General features: G+C 37.7%; 1 protein-coding gene across 1 annotated transcript in view; it reads right to left on the bottom strand.

The window, feature by feature from the left end:
- LOC132307567 (glycolate oxidase 1) overlaps nt 1-23786 on the bottom strand; it is a 96582-nt gene that overhangs the window by 6243 nt on the left and 66553 nt on the right. The gene's annotated exons all lie outside the window — the stretch shown is intronic.

The following is a 23786-nucleotide window of genomic DNA, read 5'->3' as shown; positions in this document are numbered from 1 at the left end:
GGGGCAAGTGGGTGGCTCTCCTCCACATGCATCTTGTGTGTTTCAGACTATTCCTTCCTTATCATCCCCATCCTAATTTTCAAAATTATATTGTATATGTACAGTATATATGTATAATAATATTAATATACATACATATATATATGTATAGGCTTCCTCTAATGTCGCTATCTTTTTCTCTAGGTGTCTGTACCTCTCTTCTAAAAAATTCCAGTTTTTACGTCTGGATAATACGGTATAGACTACGAGAGTGGTGTTGAAGGGAGAGAGACTATTGAGTTTTTTAGAAATTGAGAACAGGCAAGAGCTGGCTAGTGAAACTGGGCAATTGACAGGGAGTCCTTAACCTAGGGTAGTGAATTTTAATCTTATTAAGCCAAATCGAAATGCTAACGACCTACTCGGCAACCAGGAGTATTTTTTATTTATTTATTACTATTATTATTTTGGCAATTGGGTAAAAAACAAAGGTTTATCAACAAATTTAGTTACCAACCAACGAACTGGGGCTCAACGGTATGTGTGAGTGATGTAAATTTTGTTACCAAATATATTTTTATTTTAGAATAAATCAAATTACTTTAAAATACGGTTTCTGTGTTCGGTAGTGTTTTATTAAAATTGACATGTTTAACTTAAATGAATTGTGTTTATTTTTTAAATGAGTCTAATAATATAAAATTTGTAATTAAATGTCACTTATCATCGTTACATTACGTGTTAATTCATTTATTAAACAAGTACGGTGTCATGTAATTCGTTTAATAATTAGACAGTGTAATTAGACAGTGTTCATAATACAAATAATGATAACATGAGAGCAAATGCACCATATCATAAGATCCACACGTGATAGAAAAATTATTGCCACACCTATTTAAACTATTGTTCCGAGAATGCAAATGAACTGAGTTCATGCTTAATAGCTCTGGCCAGACGGAACTTAGCAATGCTACTATGAGTTCAAAGTTTTCCAATTTTTAAATATTTTGTTACTTTAAATAAAGTATGGGTATAAATAATTATTGATATGATACATTTTATTAAAATTTAGGATTAATTTCACTCACACTCTCTCAGGTTTGGCCAAATATCACACTCAAGTATCTTTCTAAAATTATTATCACTCACGTTACAAACGTTTGTTCCGTCTTTCACTCACACCTCAACTGTTATGTTCTGAACTCTAACACTATGTAATATGATTTAAATACCTTTGACTTGGTCAAGGGTGCTCTCTAACCAAAAGAATTAAATAAAAAGACTATAATACCCCTAAATACACTACAAATTTACAATTAATATATATATACCCGGTCGCCTCTCCTCCCTCCCTCGGGGGAGAAATCATCTCTAGTGCCTATTCCCGCCAGTTTGGATGTGTGGCCCAAATTGGGCCATGTCAATTAAAAAAAACACAGTAATAGTATATATATATATATATTTCATGTATTTTCTGAAATACTTCGTAATTATCCGAATAAAGAATTTTACCAAATATCCTTATTTTATATTTCAAAAAGTCTAAAATTCCCTTATCATTTTTCTTTCCAAATTTTTTAGATCGTGAAAGTGGAAGTGGGGAAAGCAGGTGAAAAATCTGAACACGGAAGTGGGGAAGGCAGGAGAATCAGAAGGGAAAATGTGATACCCCTCAATTCTAGAGCCACGGGGTGATCAAGTCCGAGCACAAAATACAAGGGATATCAAACAATTAATATTTAAACAAGCATTTGAATACAAAAAGAATAATAAAGAATAAATAAATAATAAGCTGAAGGAAACTAAATAATAAATCTCTATTTTAAAATTCTCAAATAAATAATAATTAAAAATTCAATAATAAAATTCTCCAATCTTCGGATACTAGTAATTAATTAAACTACAACTCGGGAATCCATCATGTGGACCCCTAATAATATCCTAACTGAAATAACTGAACCGAAATAAAAATAATAAGTAACTAATGAAGACGAGTCCTACGTAGAGTCGGAAGAGTGAATGACTGTCTCTACTCGGCACGAACAATCTCTAAGACTGGAACTGACGAACACCTGAAAAATAATGGTGGGTTAGGCCCACAAACAAGTTCTAATCTACTACATCCCAAACAGAAACCCGATACACGTAGACATCCTAATTAATTCAACAATAACTAAATAGTCCATATGTAGATATATACACACTAAAGGAACCTCACTAGACTATAGAGTTGTCTCAACCTGAATAGTAGGCAACATGCAAAACGCACACATAGTGGGCATGAGTACCTAGACCTACCAGGGTACACAACTACGCTATATCTAGCTACACATCCCTGGCGATATACGCACCCTAACCATTGATCCTGAGACTCAAGCTCATATCATGGTGTATAATTATATATTTAAAATCCGTCCTATCCAACCATCAAAAATAAACTATCCAATTATTATTTTAATAATATGTCATCCAACTATTCCGTTGACCTGACACGAATAAGTAGGACTTAACACTATGGTTAATCCGTTCCCTTATTAAAAATAGGTAGGACTTAACTTTTAAGTTAATCCGTCCCTAACATGCCCCCTTCCCATAATGGTGCATTAATCCACATCATAACCAATGAAAAGTTTCAAATCCAAGGATAATGTCAATAATGTTTACATATAACAATCCAAATAAATATGATATAAATCATATACACATCCTTTGCATTTACTTGAGCAAAAATATAAATTCCAAATAGTATGCATTTAATTTACATCACAAGAAATTAGCATGCATCTCAACTAAATTGTACATATCCATATTCTGATTAAATTAATTTAAATCTAACAATTGATTAAAATAATTTACTCCAAGAATATTTAATTAATTTATCTCTTTTATAATTAATTAAATTCCATACTTAGCATGTAAACTTAAATCATGCATTCCAATTTTTAATAAATTTATTAAATAAATATTTAATACTAATCCATCAATCAAAAATAATAATATCAGTTTAATATCACAATATTAATTAGTCTAACTTTTAAAATATTTAGCGCATAATTAACATTTTTTTTTACATACCAAATTCCTTCCTAATAATTTGAAATAATAACAAATTACTTTAAGTTGACTTTTCATTATGGCTTACGTAGGAATTGAATTTCAATTGCAAACTCAATGTAACAAATTGAAGATTCCTAATGCTATTCTTCCTCGTTCGGCGTGCATGGAAAGAAAACAAAATCTCATTACCATTTAAATCACATTCTGGATTTTCTTTATTAAATCAATTATCAATAGTTTCCTCATTCGGCGCGCACAAATTTATAAAGAATGCCTTATGACTTTACCCACATATGCATAAACTGATTGATTCATGCTAACATAAATAACATAAATTAAGTTAAAATCAAGACCACCAACAGCGTAGGCAGAAGAAAACAAATAATTAAAATTCATTATTGAAATATGAACTGAAATTCCTAAATCAATTCATATAATTAGATTCCAATTAATTTATTAAAAAAAAAAAAACCTAGAATTAATCTAGCATGCATAGAGTATGAATCAAAGGAGAAGAGAAGAATTAGAACTTGCCTTTAGGGATTTGATAAAAACCCTAGCCTCCTTCTTCCTTTTTCTCTTCCTTCCTCTTCCTTCTTTCTCTCTCTAAAATATAGTACGTGATATATTTTCTAACTTCTTGCACAACTCTATAGTTATATATTTATAGGCAACTAAAATAACCATAATCATTTTCCCATTCCAAGACAAACTAAAATGAAATAAAAATAAAATAAAATAAAATTTAAATACTAAAAAGGTAACTAAATATATGTTACGTATAATCTATGTGTACCCCTTTTTATATATAATATATAAATATATATCAGATTATTATTAAAGGGACTTTCCTTACATATATATATATATATTTATTTATTTATTTATTAAATATACATATACATGGGTAATCATCCGTACCCATTAAACCCCTTATCCAAGTAGTCCATGGAGCCCAATTGATTGGTCAATTACTACTATCCATATCCAATTCCTTAAAAATATAAAAATAAAATAAAAATAAAAATAAAACAATTAAATCACATTCAATTCAATTTAAACAAATAATTAAATGAATTAAACAAGTAAACAATTAGCCAAGAAAACAACTAAATAATTAAATGCAATTAAACCTATTAAAATAATACCGAGACTATCCTTTTTAAATTAGGGGTATTACATTCTTCCCCCCTAATAAAAGGAACTCTGTCCTCGGAATTCGCCCTTACCTTCTTCCACTATATCTGGAAACTGTGAGCGAATAACATCCTCTTGTTCCCAAGTAGACTCAGCTTCATTATGGTGATTCCACTGGACACGTACTAACGATATGACTTTATTACGAAGAACATGATCTTGACGGTCAATAATGCGACACGGTGGCTCCACATATGTTGCATTCGGCTGTAACTCAATCTCTCCCACATCGATATGCTGATACCGATCTTCATCTCGCATAAATTTTCGCAACATGGAAACATGAAACACATTGTGCACTCGATCCAAATGATCTGGAAGTACCAACCGATAAGCTACAGCTCCAACGCGATCGGTAATCATAAATGGACCCACAAACTGTGGTGATAACTTCCCTTTCTTCCCAAAGCGCATTACACCTTTCATAGGAGACACTTTGAGTAGAACCTGATCCCCAACCTAAAACTTGGCATACAACTGGTGCTCACGAAGCGTCTGTAAAACTATTCGAAGATGTCTAGCATGATCGTCCTCTGACCTCGAGTAAATCAAAATGTCATCTATGAAGACAATGACAAATTGATCCAAGTAAGCCTTGAAGACTCTATTCATTAAATCCATGAAAACCGCTGGTGCATTAGTTAACCCGAACGGCATCACCCGAAACTCATAAGATCCATATCTAGTGAGAAACGCTGTCATTGGAACATCCTGCTCCCGAACCCGAAGTTGATGATATCCAGACCGCAGATCAATTTTAGAGAAATAAGTAGCTCCCTTCAACTGATCAAACAAGTCATCAATCCTGGGCAAAGGAAACTTGTTAGGAATAGTAATCTTGTTCAACTTCCTATAATCTATACACAAGCGGAGCGAACCATCATTCTTCTTCACAAATAAAACCAGTGCTCCCCAGGGTGAAGTACTCCTGCAAATGAAACCCTGGCTGAGTAGCTGCTGAATTTAATCCCTCAGCTCGCGCATCTCCACTGGTGCCATCCTATACGGTGGCCTAGCAATAGGCGTAGTGCCTGGAGCTAAGTCTATCACAAAGTCGATCTCGCGACTAGGCGGCAACCCTGAAATCTCCTGAAATACATCTGGGTAATCCTGTACAATTGGTATGTTATCCAATAATACAGTAGTCCCCTCCTCCGCTTCCTCCTTCACATGAAACAAATAGGTGCTAGTGACCCCCCTAGAACGCGGTATAGCGATGACGTACACGTCCTAACCAAGTATGGTGAAAACTACGGACCTATCATAACAATCAACTTGGGCATGGTAATGCGATATTTTATCCATCCCAAGTATCACATCATAAGTGTGCATGTCCAGGACCAAAAAATTGGCTAGAAATCTGAGTCTACCAATATCTAGTGTAATACCCCTAATTTCAAAAGGATAGTCCTGGTATTTAATTTCTCAATCTATGTTTTAATTGACTTATTTTTGAATTATTTGACGTACTTGACTTATTGGTATTATTTGAATTAATTCTTTGGGTTACTTGTTTTCTTTGATTTATTAAATTGTTGAATTCTCAGATTTTTTTTAGCTTACATTAAGTACTATATCTTTGTGACTGATTTTATTATCTGTTTAATTGTTAATATTGCTTAAATTGTTTATTTAATTTTTTTATGTTTTTTAATTGATTTATTTGTAATTGGTTTAATTATTTTAGAGGCAACTTAACTGTTTTTAATTATTAGGGTTTTTGTTAATTTCATCATGTTTTATTCTGAGCCGACCTGTGGGTGGTTTAGGATTAAGGTTAGGGTTTCAACTTAAGCCTATAAATACATATGTTTACGTCTGCTAAGGGTTTTTGTAAACCATATTCACCATAGTCACGTATACAGTGTTACAGAGGGTTGTGAGGGCAGAGAAACAGAGAGTGAGTAAGTTACAGAGAGGGCTTAGGAAGGCAGAGCAAGGAAAACTAAAACTCAGAGACGTGGATTCAGTGTTTCAACTTTGAAACTTAAGGCAAGTCTTGTTCTTCTCTATCTCTTTAATCTGTGTTCTTTGCGTGTTTAGGAAGACTCCAGGAATTAAAATAAGGCTTAATTATAACCTTTATGCATGTTTAATTAATGTTCCAATTCATGGAATAAACCTGTTCTTGGTTGTTTTAACAAGATAGAAAAAAAACTGAAACTTTGTAACTTTGCTCCATTAAGTAACAGTTTGTTTTCCGATTCAAGTTTTGATTAAATATCATTGTATATCCTTGTTTTATAATCAATCTGGAATGGGAATAGACCTTAAAAACATGTAATAAAATACCACAGAGGACCGGTACTCACAGAAATCAGAGAAGACGATGAAACGAATGAAGCTGCTAAGGGGAAAAGGGAGCAGGCTCCCAAAACTCCTTAGAGGTGGCTCCTAGAAGGTAGAGCCGGCTCTAGGATATGTGGAGCCGGCTCTGAAGAAAAGAAGAGCAGGCTCTTTTAATTTCTAGAGCCTGCTCTCTCTTAAAAGGTCCAAAAGCTGTGTTTTGGGGTTCGTTTGGCTGAAATTGAATTTTCTGGAACGGTTTTGAAGCTACTGAATGTTGTAAATATGCGTTTGAGACTTATAATAATGTTAAGAAGCAAGTTCACATTCAGTTATTGAGGATAAGAATTAAGTTAAGATCAAATAGAGGGCTCGTAGGTGAATGGTTAAATGTTTACATTACACTGCTTACTGTTTTGGCAATTGGTTTTATTGCATGATCTTAAATTATGAATCATATTGGTAGCTGTGTTAAGAGCATATGACTGTTAAATATATATGTTCTTAGCTCGAATTAACTGATGTTTACAAACTAACATACCAGCATCAGTTATGGTATTATATGGAGAAATAAATTGTATAATCTTGATTTGTCAATTTAAAGGTTTGGAACTGTGATTCTAAAATTGTTATTGGAGGCACAATTTAGTTGTACACATGTTAAACTGTAATTATGCAAATTTTGGAGTGTGGTTGATTAGTATCTGATACTGTTCTCACCAACTGTGTTATCTGGAGGAGCTAAATGTACAGTCTTCTCATTTATAACAAGAACTATAACGGGATATCTAAATGTTATATTGGATGCATATATTGGTTGCGTACGTGCTAAACTATATTTATGTTTATTCTGGGATGTGGTTAATAAGTAATTATACTGTGTTATTAGTTACGGGAACTGGAGGATGGTATGCGCCGGTATGGGACGGTGTCATACTAGGTACAGATTAGTTCAGACACTAAGCCCTACTTAAGGTATGGATTAATCATAAAGATTAAGTCCATCACCAACATATGTCATATCAATTGTGAATTGAATGATCCACTATGGTTTCAGGATGGATTTGTTGTACATATATCAGACCACTACACCGATGGATGGTATACTGTATTAGGAGGAGTACGAACTTTATATATATATTATATGATGCCGTGGTATGAGCTTGAGTCTCATGACCATGGTTAGGGCGCGTATATCGCCTAGGATGGATAACTGGACATAGGTGTTGTTCCCTGGTAGGTCTGGGTACTCATGGCCACCTTAGGGTACGTATTTGCATGTTGCCTTCTATTCAGGCTGAGACAAACCTACTGGACTAGCGAGCGTCTTATAGTGTGTACTATATACTTATATGGACTACTCTAGATATTGTTGAGTCTTCCTAGGATGTATCTGCGTATCGGATTACTGTTTGGATTGTAGTAGATCAGGACTTGCATGTGGGCCTGACCCACTTCTTTATTTTTCAGGTGTTCGTCAGTTCTAGGGTTAGAGCTTGGACGTGCAGAGCAGATACAGTTATTCATTTCTCCGATTATGTAGGAACTTTTTCTATGTTAGCTTTGGATGTTATTTTTATTATTTCAGTATCTTTTTGGAGAATTTCATTAAGGGGTCCAATGGATGGATTCCCGAGTTGTAAACTTATGTAGTTTTGGATTATTTTGGGTTTCAATATTTATATTTTAAGGATTTTCAGTTAGCACTCTTCCAGCTTATTATTTTTATTTCTTATTTTATCTTGTATTCTGTGTTCGGTTACATATTAATTGTTTGATATCCCTCGGGTTTGGGCCTGGGCCTGATCAACCCGTGTCTAGAATCGAGGGGTATCACATCTAGTGTCACAGGCCCATCACTCTCATGAAGAATGGTTGTATTGCCTAACGGTGTAGAAATTCCATGTGGTCTACTGCATACCCGAGTCATCATCCCAGACAAAGCAACAAATGACCTAGTTACAAATGAGTGTGTAGCCCCCGTATCAAATAAAACACGTCCAAGTAAACCATGAATATGAAACTCACCCTCAACAGCCTGAGGTGCCCGAACATCCTGTGGCATGGGGTTGTACACCCTGCCATAGTGCAACTGCTGCGGTGCCTGTCCTTGAGGCTGCGGTGGCGCTTGTAGAGCCGGATATGTCTGTCCCTGAATCCGTGGAACCTGTGGAGCTGGTAAAGGCACTGGTGCCCTCTGCCCCTGCTGCACATGTTGTCCCTGTCTCTGTCCCTGTCTTACTGTAGGACACTGCCATCAGCCCCAACATAGTAGAATGGAACCTCTCCGGAAGCTATCTCTGCGACCTTGTCGACACACTGCTGATCGGTGAGTTGTGCTTGTAAAACCTTGCGAATGATGGAAGGTGTAACCACCATGCAAGCCATAAAAGCATCCGATAACTCATCCACACTCTTTAAAGCATTCCACTCAGTAGTGAATAGAGCAGAAAGACTACCAACAGGTCGGCGACTGAGTGCATCCGCCACTACATTCGCTTTCCCTGGATGGTACTGTATAGAAAAATGATAGTCTTTTACAAACTCCAACCACCTGCGCTGTCTCATATTTAGCTCCTGCTGAGTGAACAAGTACTGCAGACTCTTGTGATCACTGAATAATCTGAAGGACTCACCCAACAGATAATGCCTCCAAATACGCAAGGCAAAGACCACTGCTGCCAACTCCAAATCATGTGTTGGATAATTAAGCTCATGAGGCTTAAGTTTCTGAGATCCATAAGAAATCAGTCGCTCCTCCTGCATCAATACACATCCAAGACCCTGCAATGAAGCATCCGTGTAAACAAGATACTCTATCCCGCTCTGCGGAGTAGCCAGAACCGGTGCAGAAGTCAGTTTCCTTTTCAACTCATCAAAAGCTTGCTGACAGTGTTCATCCCACACGAACTGTACACCCTTCTTGGTCAGATGAGTGAGTGGTCCTGCTATCTTGGAGAACCCCTGGATGAATCTCCTGTAATATCCTGCCAGACCGAGAAAACTCCGAATCTCAGTAGGTGATGTAGGCTGTCCCCACTTAACCACCGCTGAAACCTTGGCCGGATCCACTGCTATCCCCTTTTCTGACACCACGTGACCCAGAAATTTCACCTCCCGCTGCCAAAATTCACACTTCTCGAACTTGGCATATAACTGGTGCTCACGAAGCGTCTGCAAGATTATGCGAAGATGTCTAGCATGATCGTCCTCCAACCGAGAATAGATCAAGATGTCATCAATAAAGACAATAACAAACTGATCCAAATAAGCCCGGAAGACTCTATTCATTAAGTCCATGAATACTGCAGGTGCATTAGTCGTCCCAAACGGCATAACTTGAAACTCATAAGAACCATATCGCGTGAGAAATGCTGTCTTAGGAACATCCTGCTCCCTGACCCTAAGCTGATGATACCCAGAACGCAGATCAATCTTGGAGAAATATGTGGCTCCCCTTAACTGATCAAACAAGTTATCAATCCTGGGCAAAGGATACTTATTACGAATCGTAACCTTGTTCAACTACCTGTAATCTATACACAGACGAAGCGAACCATCATTCTTCTTTACAAACAGAACCGGTGCTCCCCAAGGTGATGTACTCCTACGAATAAAACCCTGGCTGAGTAACTGCTGAATCTGATCCCTCAGCTCTCTCATCTCTACCGGTGCCATCCTATAGGGTGCCCTAGCAATAGGCGCAGTGCCTGGAGCTAAGTCTATCACAAAATCGATCTCGCATCTCCTGAAATACATCCGGGAAATCCTGTACAATCGGTATGTTATCCAATGATACAGTAATCCCCTCCTCATTTTCCTCCTCCACATGGAACAAATAGGTGCTACCGCCCCCTTTAGAACGTCGCATTGCTACTACATACATATCCTGACCAGGTATGGTAAAAAATAATAGATCTATCAAAACAAACAACTTGGGCATGGTAGTGAGACAACCAATCCATCCCAAGTATCACATCATAAGTGTGCATGTCCAGGACCAATAGATTAGCTAGAAATCTGAGTCTGCCAATATCTAGTGTCACAGGCCCATCACTCTCATGTATAATAGCTGTATCACCCAATGGTGTAGAAATACCCTGAGGTCTAGTGCATACCCTCGTCCTCATCCCAGACAAAGCAACAAAAGTCCTAGCTACAAATGAGTGTGTAGCACCTGTATCAAATAAAACACGTCCATGCAAACCATGAATAAGAAACTTACCCTCAATAGTCTGAGGTGCCCCGAACATCCTGTGGCATGGGGTTATACACCCTGCCATAGTGCAACTGCTGTGGGGTCTGTCCCTGAGTCTGCGGCGGTGTCGGTAAAGCCAGATGTGTCTGTCCCTGAATCCGTGGAACCTGTGGAGCTGGTAGAGGCATTGGCGCCCTCTGTCCCTGCTGCACATACTGTCTCTGTCCCTGTCCTTGTCCTGCTTTAGGACACTGCCTGGTGGTATGACCATACTCTCCACAAGTGTAACAACTACCCTGGAAAGTACCAAATGGCCTCCTCTGTCGATTAGCCTGTGGCTGACCCTGTCCTGCCTGTGGTCCCCTATTCTGTTGCCTCTGAATAGGTGCCCCATTCCGGTGAGCATCTGAACCACCTTTGTGCTTCTTCCAAGGCTGTTGTCCTTGGAACTTGCCTTTGTCATTCTGCCGGTGACCATTGCCATTCCCCTTTTCAGCTGACTGATTAGTAGAGTCTTTATCTCCCCGCTTCTCACCACGAGCCTGTCTGATGTCCACAGTCAACTGATACTGTTGTAGAGTGGCGTCTACCACCTGAGCATAGGTAGTATAGGCTGGACTACCTGTAATAGCTCTCTTAATAGACCACATCAGTCCCTTGACAAAACTGTTGCGCTTCTTCTCCTCTGTATCCACCTCCTCCGGTGCAAAGAGAGACAAGCGTGTGAACTGCTGCTCATACTCCGCCACTGTCATGTTTTCCTGCTGCAGACTTAGAAACTCGGTCTTCATAGCTGCCCTGACTGCATAGGAAAAATATTTCTCATCAAAGCGAGCACTAAACTCATCATAAGACAATGTCATCCTCTCCTCTGAGGTAGTAACTGACTCCCACCACTGTAGTGCATCCCCAACTAGCTTGAAAATAGCAAACATCTGCTTCTAAACCTCCGTGCACTGAACCAAACGAAGATGACACTCAATGTCCTGTTTCCACTGGTGAGCTGCTCTCGCATCGGTTGAGCCTGAGAACACAGGTGGACTCCCCTTTGTGAAAGAGCTCCTAGCCTTTCCCCAAGAATCCGTCTGAACCACTGGTGCTGGTACAGGTGCCGGCTGTACCTGAGGCTGATTCCGAAGTGCAGCTGTTACCCCAGCCTCTATAGCCCGAGCAACGAGGTCATTGAGGTAAGGAGGAATCTCTGGATCTCTGACCTGGTCCAGAGTCTGTTGAACATTCTCCTGTTCCTCCTGAAACTGATCCATGTCATCTTGAAACCCAAGCCTTTGCTGCTCTTCTTCCATTTACTGACGCCGTAGGAGATATTGTTGCCTACGTGCCGTTCTCCTTTCCTTCCTAGTTCCTTGCATGTTCTGTCCATTTCTAGCGTTAACCATCTGTTAACACGAAAAGACAGACGTCAGTACCCTTTCTATACGAACCATAAGGAATACAATGAATCATAACTTAAGCTCTATTCAAGGGAAAACGCTACGTGGAAGACTTAATACGAAACATCCTAGAGACACTTGAACCTGGAGTGCTCTGATACCAACTGAGATACCCCTCGGATCCGAGACACGGGTTGATCAGGCCCAGGCCCAAACCCGAGGGAAAATCAAACAATTAATATTTTATAATGAACACGGAATACAAAATAAATTAAGAAATGAAATTAAAGCTGGAAGGAACTAAAAATAGAATCCGCAAAATATTATAATTATTAAAATCCATCAAACCCAAACTCCAAAACTCCATCAGTTTACAACTTGGGAATCCATCTCTAGTGGACCCCTATTAAACATCCAAACGGAAGATAGAACAACTGTAATAAACGTCCAGAAATAAAACTATAGAGAGAGCCCTACATCGTCGGAAGAGTGAATAGAGACCTCTGCTCAGCACGAACACGTCTAAGCCTGGAATTGTCGTGTACCTGAAAAATAGAAGTGGGTCAGGCCCACGCGCAAGTTCTATACTACTACAATCCAAACAGAGGCCTGATACGCATATACATCCTAAACAATTCAACAATAGCTAATAGTCCGTAAAAATATATATAGTCACACTAAAGGACTCTCATTGGACTACAGGCCGGTCTCAACCTGAATAGAGGTAACGTGCTAAAACACACACGAAGTGGGCATATGTACCTATACCTAAACAGGGTACACCTCCAACCATCGTAGCCAGCTACACATCCCGATGCATATACGCTCCCTAGCCATCGGTCCTGAGGCTCAAGCTCATACCGAGGCACCATAACAGTACATATATAAAATCCATCCAAAATCCCTGGTATTGCCGCTCAACAAGTAGTTGCCATGACAATACAAATCCACGGGACTTAACTTTTAGTTAATCCCATCCTTATTCCAAGTAGGTGGGTAATGGTATTGTTTTAAAAACCAAACCCATCCTTAGTATGCCACTGTCCCATACCGGTGCCTACTTCCAATCCTCCAGTAGTCAATAATACCAATAAATCAAGTATATATCAACTAAATTCCAACATCCAACATTCAATGTTAGCAGTGATAAAATAAGCATTGATAAACAGGGTCACAACAACAACATATACATGCCCAATTTAAGCTGTTCCCTTTAGTCTGATATAAAGACAGAATTAATTAAAACTTCCATTTAACACCTTACAAATGACATACAGATATGTAGGGTATGTATCACAAAATCCTAACCTCCACAGTTGATACTAACTGTGATAATGTAAGCATCAAAACAATATTCACAGTATGTATGTAGACATGCTCAAATTATAGTGTTCCACAAAACCGATCTAGTGTTAAACTCAAATCCTCCTAGTATTTAAGTTCCAACAGTTGCTATTACAGAAGTTAAGATAGTTATCATCTAAACCCATCCTTCTAATAATTTATACTAGCAGTGGTAAGGAAAAACGTGAACCACAGAACCACAATGCATCCACAAACATGCTTAGTCTAGGTTGAACAAGCATACAACACTATTGTAACTACCAGTTTCATAGCAAAACAGATAACATTTTAGTTTGGTTTAATATTCATTAATCCTGAAATCATTTAAGAGTGCTAAGAGTATGAAGCCTAAGGGAAAGAGTAAGGATAGAATCTTGCCTCAGAAACTTTTGTTCAAAGTTTCAACGTCGTCTTTTTAAAAAATCCCAGCGAGTTCCAAAACCCGGTTACTGTTCACGGGTACGAAACACTATTCCCGAACTCAAAATCTGATCTCCACCGTTCAGATTGTGCGACACTGAGTCATGAACCTATCCTCCAAATTTCAGCTCGATCGAACTACGGACGAAGCAGAATCGGATGTTTGATGAAATCTGGGCAGAATGGAAAAAAAAACCTGTGCGACCCCGTTACTGTTCACGAGTACGAATCACTGTTCCCGAGGTCAAACTCTGATCTCCACCGTTCAGATTGTCCGTCACTGAGTAGTGAACCTTTCTTCCAAAATTCAGCTCGATCGGACCACGGACGAAGCGGGATCGGAGCTTTGATCAAACCTTGGCAGAATGTGAAAAACTGCGTTTTTCCTTCTCCACTTCCACAAAACGTGTGCTTTGTTTTAAAAAAACCCTACACAGACGTCTACCTTATACTTATAGAGTTTTCCTAAACCCTAGGTTCATTTAAGTCCAACTCACAATCCTAACCGGCCCATCCAATTAACGTAGAAACCTACGACGGCTATAATATAAAATCCTAATTTATACTGTAATTAAAACCCTAGTTAGATGTATTTACCTAATTACCTTTTTCACCATTAAATACTTAACAAATAATCTAATTGAACAAAATAATAATTAGTAAACCCAATTAAACCAAATAAGACACACATAAAATAAGACACACATAGAATAATTAAACCAATTACACTTAAACCATTAATGCCAATTAAATAATTAAAACACTAACAAGTAATTCCAATCAAATAACTAAACCAATTACACTTAAACCATTAATGCCAATTAAATAATTAAAGCACTAACAAGTAATTCCAATCAAATAACTAAAAATAAATATCATTTAAATAAATTAAATCACCACAAAAGAAAACAATTAAACACCTAATAAAAAAATAATGACACATAATCAAATAAAATGCACTTAAATAATAAATTAAATACCATTAAATACCAGGAATATCCTTTTTAAAATTAAAGGTATTACAAATGGCTTCCTGAAGTAATGGATGGTAGTTAGGTCATATCAACTGAATAAGTTGAGTGACTAACTAGTTTGTATATTGTATGTCATCTCAATAAGTATTTGAATGACATACCCTGGTTTTGGACGGACTTTATATATATGTTTATGGTACCACGAGATGAGCTTGAGTCTCAGACTCGTTGGTTAGGGTGCGTATATGCAGTGGATGTGTAACTGGTTAAAGTAGGTTGAGGTGTACCCTGTTAGGTCTAGGTACTCATACCCACCTTTGGGTGCGTTTTCGCATGTTGCCTTTTATTCAGGTTGAGACCCCTACTGTAGTCTAGTGAATGTCCCTTAGTATGGATATATGTGATACCCCTCGGATCCGAGACACGGGTTGATCAGGCCCGGGCCCAAACCCGAGGGAATATCAAACAATTAAAGTATTTTAAAACGAACACAGATGACAAAGAGAACAATAAAGATAGAATAAAACTAAAAGAAACATTAATTATAAAATCCTCCATGGACAACTGAAAAATGAAACTCCAATCCTCCAAAACTTCAAGGTTACAACTTGGGAATCCACTGATGGACCCCTAACCAAAAGTTCAACTGAAACTGAAAACTGAAAATTGATAATGCTAGAAACATCGAGAGAAGTCCTACGTATTCAGATGAAAGTGAGACTGTCCTTGACAAGCACGATCAAGTTCTAAGGCTGGAACAGTCCTGTACCTGAAAAGAATAATAAAGGAGTGGGCCAGACCCACGAGCAAGTTCCAATCTAACTGCAATCCATACAGTGACCCGATACGCAGATACACCGTAGACACCTCACAATATCTATCTAGTCCATACGTATAAATATATATCCACACTAAGGGACATTCACTAGTCTATAATAGGGGTCTCAACCTGAATAGAAGGCAACATGCGAATACGCACCCAAAGGTGGGCATGAGTACCTAGACCTAACAGGGTACACCTCAACCTATTATAACCAGCTACGCATCCACTGCATATACGCACCCTAACCAACGAGTCTGAGACTCAAGCTCAACTCGTGGTACCATAACCATATATATAAAGTCCGTCCAAATCCAGGGTATGCAGTTCAACTATTTATTAAATTGTCATACAATAAACCAACTAGTTAGTCATTCAACTTATTCAGTTGATATGACTTAACTACCATCCGTTAATCCAGGAAGTCATCCAACTTGTTTACAGCTGATCTGACTTAGTCACAATTAGGATTCGATATCTTTCAATCCATTCCATTAATCCATTAGGTTAGGTTTATGCGTTTTGAGCTAAACCGTCCCCAGTATGTCACCGTCCCATACCGGTACATACCATCCTCCATATCCATGTAAATTACAACATATATAACAGTTCAATAATTTACAGACCAAAAACTACCATCCAAACAATTGCAGAAAACTATTTAAAACTTCAGCAATTTAAATCCAAGCATTTAACCATATAGTTGCAGGAGACGATTTAACAAATCAACAACTAACATCCAGAGCATGCATAGACCAAATTTAATATGTCAGGGACTCCATCATACATGTGAATAGGTTAAATAATCCTATTATTAACCAATAAATTGCTAAAACAATTCAGAAGATTGTTTAAATATTTCAGCAGTTTAAATCCAAGCATTAACCATATAGTTGCAGTAAACAAATTAATAATTCAGCAACTAGCCTCCTAAGCATGCATAGATCAAAATTAATAATTAAATGACCTTATCATGCACTTGAATGCATTCTAAAACAAGTTTTATAAACACATTATGTTCCATCAAATTGCTGAATTTTAATTCAACAATTAATTCAACTTCCATTTGTTAAGTGCCTTAATTTTTACACTGTTTGTCCCGACAACTTAGAATTAAACTTTACTCAATTTAGGGTCTTAATGACACTCAAAATTCATTCCTTGATCCCTCTGTAAAGTTCCAAATTCATTCAAACAGTCTCCATGCTCCAACAGTGAACATAGTATGTAAAAAACTAAAAAAAATCGTAAAAGAAATTAAAATAACAAGGGAGCCTGCTCCAGAATTTGGAGCAGGCTCTTTTCCAGCCTAGAGCCGGCTCTAGGACTTCCTAAAGCCGGCTCCACTTTGTTGTGGGAGCTGGCTCCCACTTTCATGGAGCCGGTTCTCACCTCCTCTGAGAGCCTTGTCTCCGTTGCTTCGTTTCAGTCCGTCCGTTCCTTCTTTGATCAAATCCAACCACTCTGTTGTTCTCTAAAACTAATCTTAGGACTCGTAATTTAGTCTAGAAGCATTCCCCAAGATTGTTTACAATAGTTTTACAAACAATTACAGAGTTTAATCAAGCCATTTAAACTAGCATAGTTGAAGAACAATACTGAAACTAAATTGCGACATCAGTTTTATCCCAACCCCTCTGTTCTTCCTCCAATTTTAAATTTGAAGTCTTAAATTACATCTAGTATCCAATCAGACCTCGGTTGATTTCAGTAAGATTCCAAATAAAAATTAAACCAGTAAGACGTTACGCCAAAACAGAGTCAAGAAAACATACGTGCTATAACTGTTTTGTAAATAAATTTCACAGATAAAACGATCAAGTAAAACATATATAAAACATGCATGGTTCAGTTTAAGGCCAATGAATCTCCTAGAGATGTCCAGGTGCACAGAACACAAGCCAAATGGAAAGAGAAAGAGAAGAATTTGCCTGTGATTTCAATTGTGAAATCCCTGTGTCGTCTCTAAGTTTTCCTGCAATTCTGAACGCCGCCAAGCTTCCTATAACTCTGTCTCTAATCCTTACTCAACCTCCTTGGTCCTCTCTGTACAAATCCTCTTAAGCCTCACTCTGATTTCCCACAACTGCTCTCTGTTTCTCTCTCTCTGTATCTCACGGTCTCTGTTGTTTTTACAGAAATTACGTTTAATTATTCTCAAACCCTAAACCACCGTGACACACATACTTATAGGCTTAGTGATTAAACCCTAATCCATGTAACCTTAAAGCCAGAGCCCATCTCGGCCCAGGTAAACAATTACATCAAAACAAGAAATAAAAATAATGAATCCAAATAATCATGCAAAAATACAATAAAAATAATAAATAAATGCCGAGACTATCCTTTGAAAATTAGGGGTATTACAATATATATATGTATGGACTAGATAGATATTGTTGAGCTATCTAGGATGTATCTGCGTATCAGATTATTGTTTGGATCGTAGTAGGATAGGACTTGCATGCGGGCCTAACCCATTCTTTATTTTTCAGGTGTTCGTCAGTTCCAGGGTTAGAGCCTGGACGTGGAGAGCAGATACAGATATTCATTCCTCCGACTACGTAGGAGTCTTTTTTATGTTTAGCTTTAGATTCTATTTCAGATATTGTAATTTCTATTGGGTTTTAATAAGGGGTCCACTGGATGGATTCCCGAGTTGTAAACTTATAGAGTTTTGGATTAACGAATTTAAATAATTATATTTTGAGGATTTTTATTCTAGTTTCTTTCAGCTTATTATTTTTATTTCTTATTACATTATTTGTATACCGTGTTCGTTTTAACATATTAATTGTTTGATATTCCCTCGGGTTTGGGCCTGGGCCTGATCAACCCGTGTCTCGGATCCGAAGGGTATCACAATTGGTATCAGAGTACTCCAGGTTCAAGTGTCTCTAGGATATTTCGTATTAAGACTTCCGCGTAGCGTTTTCTCTTGATTAGAGCTTAAGTTTAGGATTCGTTGTATTCCTTTACGGTCCTAGTAAATCGTACTGATGTCTGATTTTCTGTGTTAACAGCATGGTTAACGCAAGAACCAGACGGAACAATTACTGACGAAGGGAAGAGGCGCGTAGGCAGCAAGATCTCTTACGGCGTCAGCAAATGGAGGATGAGCAGCAAATGCCTAGGTTTCAAGATGATGATAGCCAGTTTCAGGAAGAGCAAGAGGAAGTTCCGCAGACTCCAGATCAGGGCAGGAATCCAGGGTATTTTCCTCAGTTAGTTTACATCATTGCTCAGGCTATAGTTGCAGGTGTAGCAACTGCATTTCAGAATCAGTCACACATGCAGCAGACACTCGAAGTAAAACCAGTGGTGCAGAATGCGGTTCAAGTTCATCCAATCAGTGTCCTGGGTTAGCTCAGCGACAACAGAATGGGGGACCACCAAGACGAGATCAGTCACAGGCTAATCAGCGGAGAAGGTCGTTCAGTACTTTTAAGGGTACTTGCTATGCTTGTGGAGAGTACGGCTACACTACTAGACAGTGCCCTAAACGAGGAGATGTCAGGCCATCCAAGTAGGAAGGTACCGGATCACAAGGAGGAAGACTAGTTTAAGAGTAATAATTATTGCTAGTAATAGGGGAGATTTTAATAATGTGGCACTGATGTGATCCCGTATATTGGTATTTTATTAAAGGATATTTTACAATTATTTTTCCTTTGGAGGTTTTTGATCCAAAGACGTTCTTAATAAAGTGAACTAACGGTTTTGGCTATTTTATTGTGTTTTGTGATGGCATTTTTGTAATTTATACACATATGGTTTTATTAAGCTGTATTAGAATGTGTATGTTGGGCTCATAAATGTCTATCACAGTGGAGTGATTGGTCTTACTCAGGTAAACAGATATTTGCTTGTGGTATATTATGTTGAGATAGGATGGTTACCAAGGAATTTGTGTGATAACTTTTGTAAATCAATATGGTAGGTTTGGTTTGGAATGAGGACGTCCCAGGATAGAATGCTAATCTAAAAATGGGACGATTGTTGAGCTTTTCATTTTACATTATGTGTTTTGCTCTACGGAGTATTCAGAAATAGGGGATTTTCATGGATTGGGTGGTGACACACGTATGCAATAGACCTCAGGCTGTTTTTACACCGTTAGGCAATACTGTCATTTTGTTTTCATGAGAGTGATGGGTCTGTGACACTAGATGTTGGTAGACTCAGATTTCTAGCCAATCTTCTAGTCCCGGACATGCACACTTATGACGTGATACTAGGGATGGATTGGTTATCACTGTCGTGCTCAAGTTATTTATTTTGGATGGTCTATTGTGTTTACCATACCTGGTCAGGACATGTACGTCGTCGCTATGCCGCGTTCTAGCGGTGACACTAGCGCCTATTTGTTTCATATGGAGGAGGAAACGGAGGAGGGGACTACTATATCATTGGATAACATACCAATTGTACAGGATTTCTATGATACCCCCGGATTTCCAAACACGGGTTGGCCAGGCCCATGCCCGATTACCCGAGGATATCAAACCAATTAGTAATAAACGAATACAGAATACAATTAAGGAAACAGGAATAAATAAAAATTTGCTGAAAAGAAACTAAGATGATAATCCAAATATTGAAACCTCAGAATAAAATTAAATTAATAAAGAATTATTCTGATACATCCAAATTCTCCATTTCTAATACAACTCGGGAATCCATTTAGTGGACCCCTAATAAAATCATCACTGAGAAATGAACCACCGGAAAAGAATCCAATGCTAAACCATACAGGAACCTCCTACGTCGTCGGAAGAATGAAAAGTCGTCTCTGCTCAGTATGAACAAGCTCTAAGACCTGGAACCATCCGTTACCTGAAAAATAATAGTGGGTCAGGCCCACGAACAAGTTCTAACCTAACTACAATCCAAACAGAGACCCGATACGCAGATACATCCTAGATGTCTCAACCATAGCAATCTAGTCCGTAATAGATAAATATATATCCACACTACAGGACTCTCACTAAACTATGCTAAGGGTCTCAACCTGAATAGAAGGCAACATGCAATACGCACCTGAGTGGGCATGACTACCTAAGCCTAACAGGGTATACCTCAACCAACATAGCTAGCTACGCATCCTACTGCATATACGCACCTTAACCGTCGACTATGAGACTCAAGCTCAAATCGCGGTACCATAACTTATATATATAAATTCCCATCCAAACCAATGTAGTGCCGCTCAACTGATTCATTGCCATGACACGACATAAAATTAGGATTTAAATGTTTTAATTAAATCCCTAATCTAATTATATATATAAGTTCTTTCCAAATACAATGTTATGCCGGTCAATAGTTCATTGCTCAAGACACAACATATAATCAGGATTTAAACGTTTTAGTTAAAACCCTATCCATCCTAATACAGAAATATAAACAACCATCTAGTATGTCGTTCAACTATATTAGTTGACAGGATATGAAACCATGTAGGATTTAACTATTTTAGTTAATCCATTCCGTATGTATGAATGGGTAGGAATTAGCGTTGTGATCTAATCCATCCCTCCGTATGACATCGTCCCATACCGGTGCATACATGCAAATGATCAGTTAATGATGCAACATTATAAGCAGTTCATCAAATAAAGTCCATAGTATCCATATGATTGATAAACACAAAATTTAAACAAGTCATCAACTAAAAATCCAGATTCCATCCATGTAATTAAACAAGACAAAGTTTACTAATTCGTCAAGTTAAAATCCAGAATCCGTCCATGTAATTAATGAGACAAAGTTTAATGTTTCATCAAGTTAAAATCCAGAATCCATCCATGTAATTAACGAGACAAAGTTTAATGTTTCATCAAGTTAAAATCCAGAATCCATCCACGTCATTGATACTTTAATTTATCTAACTTAAAGTTCAACTAACCCCTAATACAGTCCAGCAGTTGATAACATTATCAATAGTAAAGTATCAATTTATAAATTCGAGAATGATATAATTTAAACTAAAAAACCAACCACGCATATTACATTTAATTATATTTGCATACAATCATATCAATCCTTTAACTTGCTAGACTCACAACAAGCAGTTAAATATTCCCTATCCGGTTACAGTATGCGATTAAATAACTAACAATCCAGGGACTGATATATTACAAATCCGATACCTAACAGAGCATATTATACTAAATTACATTTAAAGTATAATCATACCAACCCGTAATACTTGCTTAAACAGCAACCTACAGTTAAATCCTTCATTTCCATGGGCAACATACAACTAAGCGATTTAAATTTCATGAAGTCAATTTAGCTTAATTGCATAGACTAACCATCTTGGGACTTACACATGTTATTTAAAATTATATAGAAGCCCAATTACAATTCCAGATTTGTCTCACAGCCCCTGAAAATTCGAAAAAACCTCAGAATTGCACCTACAGGTGCAATTTTTGCCTGGAGCCTAGGGCCGGCTCTCCTTGCCCTAGAGTCGGCTCTCTTCTTTGGAGAGCCGGCTCTCACTCCTTTAAGAGCCGTCTGCACTTCTACAACTTATACGGCCTTCTGCCTTGTCTCCGGCCGCTTCCACCTCTTTTGATCTTCTTCTATACTGAGCTTAGGAGTCCTAGAAACACCCAGTAGCTTTCTAGGGGTTTGGTTATACCAGTTGGACTCAATTACAGAGGTTAAAAGTACTACCGATTTAACTTGCTTAATGAACAACTTGAAACTTAGTTATACACAAACCATTACAGAACGTATTAAGCACCTTACAGATCATCAATAAAGCATGAAATAAACATGTAAAGTTCAGTTAATAATCAGTTTAACCCTAGAGACTATCTAGGTGCACAGAACACAGGCCAAAGGAAAAGAGGAAGGAAAGAACTTGCCTTTGCAGTTTGGGATTCATAAACTCTGTTGCCGTCTTTCTAGGTTTTTCCGGCAACCATGACCATCGTCTAGAACTCCTTTGCTCGGGTTCTGATCTAAGAACAACTCTCTACCCTCCTCCTTAGTCCAGTTCACTCCGTTGGCCAAAACCTTAATAGGAACCCCTCTGTTTCTTCCTCACAATATCTCTCTGTAACTCTCTGTTTTCTCTATATTACTGTACACGAGTAGGGTTCTAAAACCACCTTCTGAAGACTTATAATTATATATTTATAGACACATATAAACCCTAAGTCTACATGTAATTAGAGCTAAAAACCCAACTAAAACCCTAGCCGGCCAAATACGTGACCCATAAAAACTAAAAAACCCTAATTTAAATATTACAATTAGAAATACTAATATAATCCAATTTACTCCATGTCTTCCATTTAAAATAACTAATGCGAATAAAACAATCAAAACAAATAACTCCAATAAAGAAGAATAAAAATACAATAAATCAAATAATGAAATTAAATAAGAAAATCAACTAATTAAAACAAATAATCTAATTTAAACAAAATTATTAACACACATGTAATTCAATTCAACACAAATCATGAAATCATCCAATCACATAGTCACGTAAGCACCTAAAAACAATACAATAAATAATAAAATTTCAATTTTGTCCTTTTTAAATTTAGGGGTATTACAATTTTCCGGATGTATTTTAGGAGATTCCAGGGTTGCCACTTAGTCACGAGATTGATTTTGTGATAGACTTAGCTCCAGGCACTACGCCTATTGCTAGGGCACCTTATAGGATGCCACCGATGGAGATGCGCAAGCTGAGGGATCAGATTCAGTAGCTACTCAGCCAGGGTTTCATTCGCAGGAGTACTTCACCCTGGGGAGCACCAGTGTTATTTATAAAGATGAAGGATGGTTCGCTCCGTTTGTGTATAGATTACAGGGAGTTGAACAAGGTTACGATTCGTAACAAGTATCCTTTGCCCAGGATTGATGATTTGTTTAATCAGTTAAGAGGAGCCACATACTTCTCCAAGATTGATCTGTGTTCTGGGTATCATCAGCTGAGGGTTAGGGAGCAGGATGTTCCTAAGACAGCATTTCTCACGAGATATGGTTCTTATGAGTTTCGTGTTATACCGTTTGGGACGACTAACGCACCAGCAGTGTTCATGGACTTAATGAACAGAGTCTTCCGGGCTTATGAGTTTCATGGACTATAT

This window comes from Cornus florida, unplaced genomic scaffold, assembly GCF_030987335.1.
Source record: "Cornus florida cultivar Cherokee Brave unplaced genomic scaffold, ASM3098733v1 CherokeeBrave_3.0.0_Hap2_Chr05, whole genome shotgun sequence".
Taxonomy (NCBI): Eukaryota; Viridiplantae; Streptophyta; class Magnoliopsida; order Cornales; family Cornaceae; genus Cornus; species Cornus florida.
Note: the sequence above shows the minus strand (reverse complement) of the source record. Positions and strands in the feature narration are given on the sequence as shown.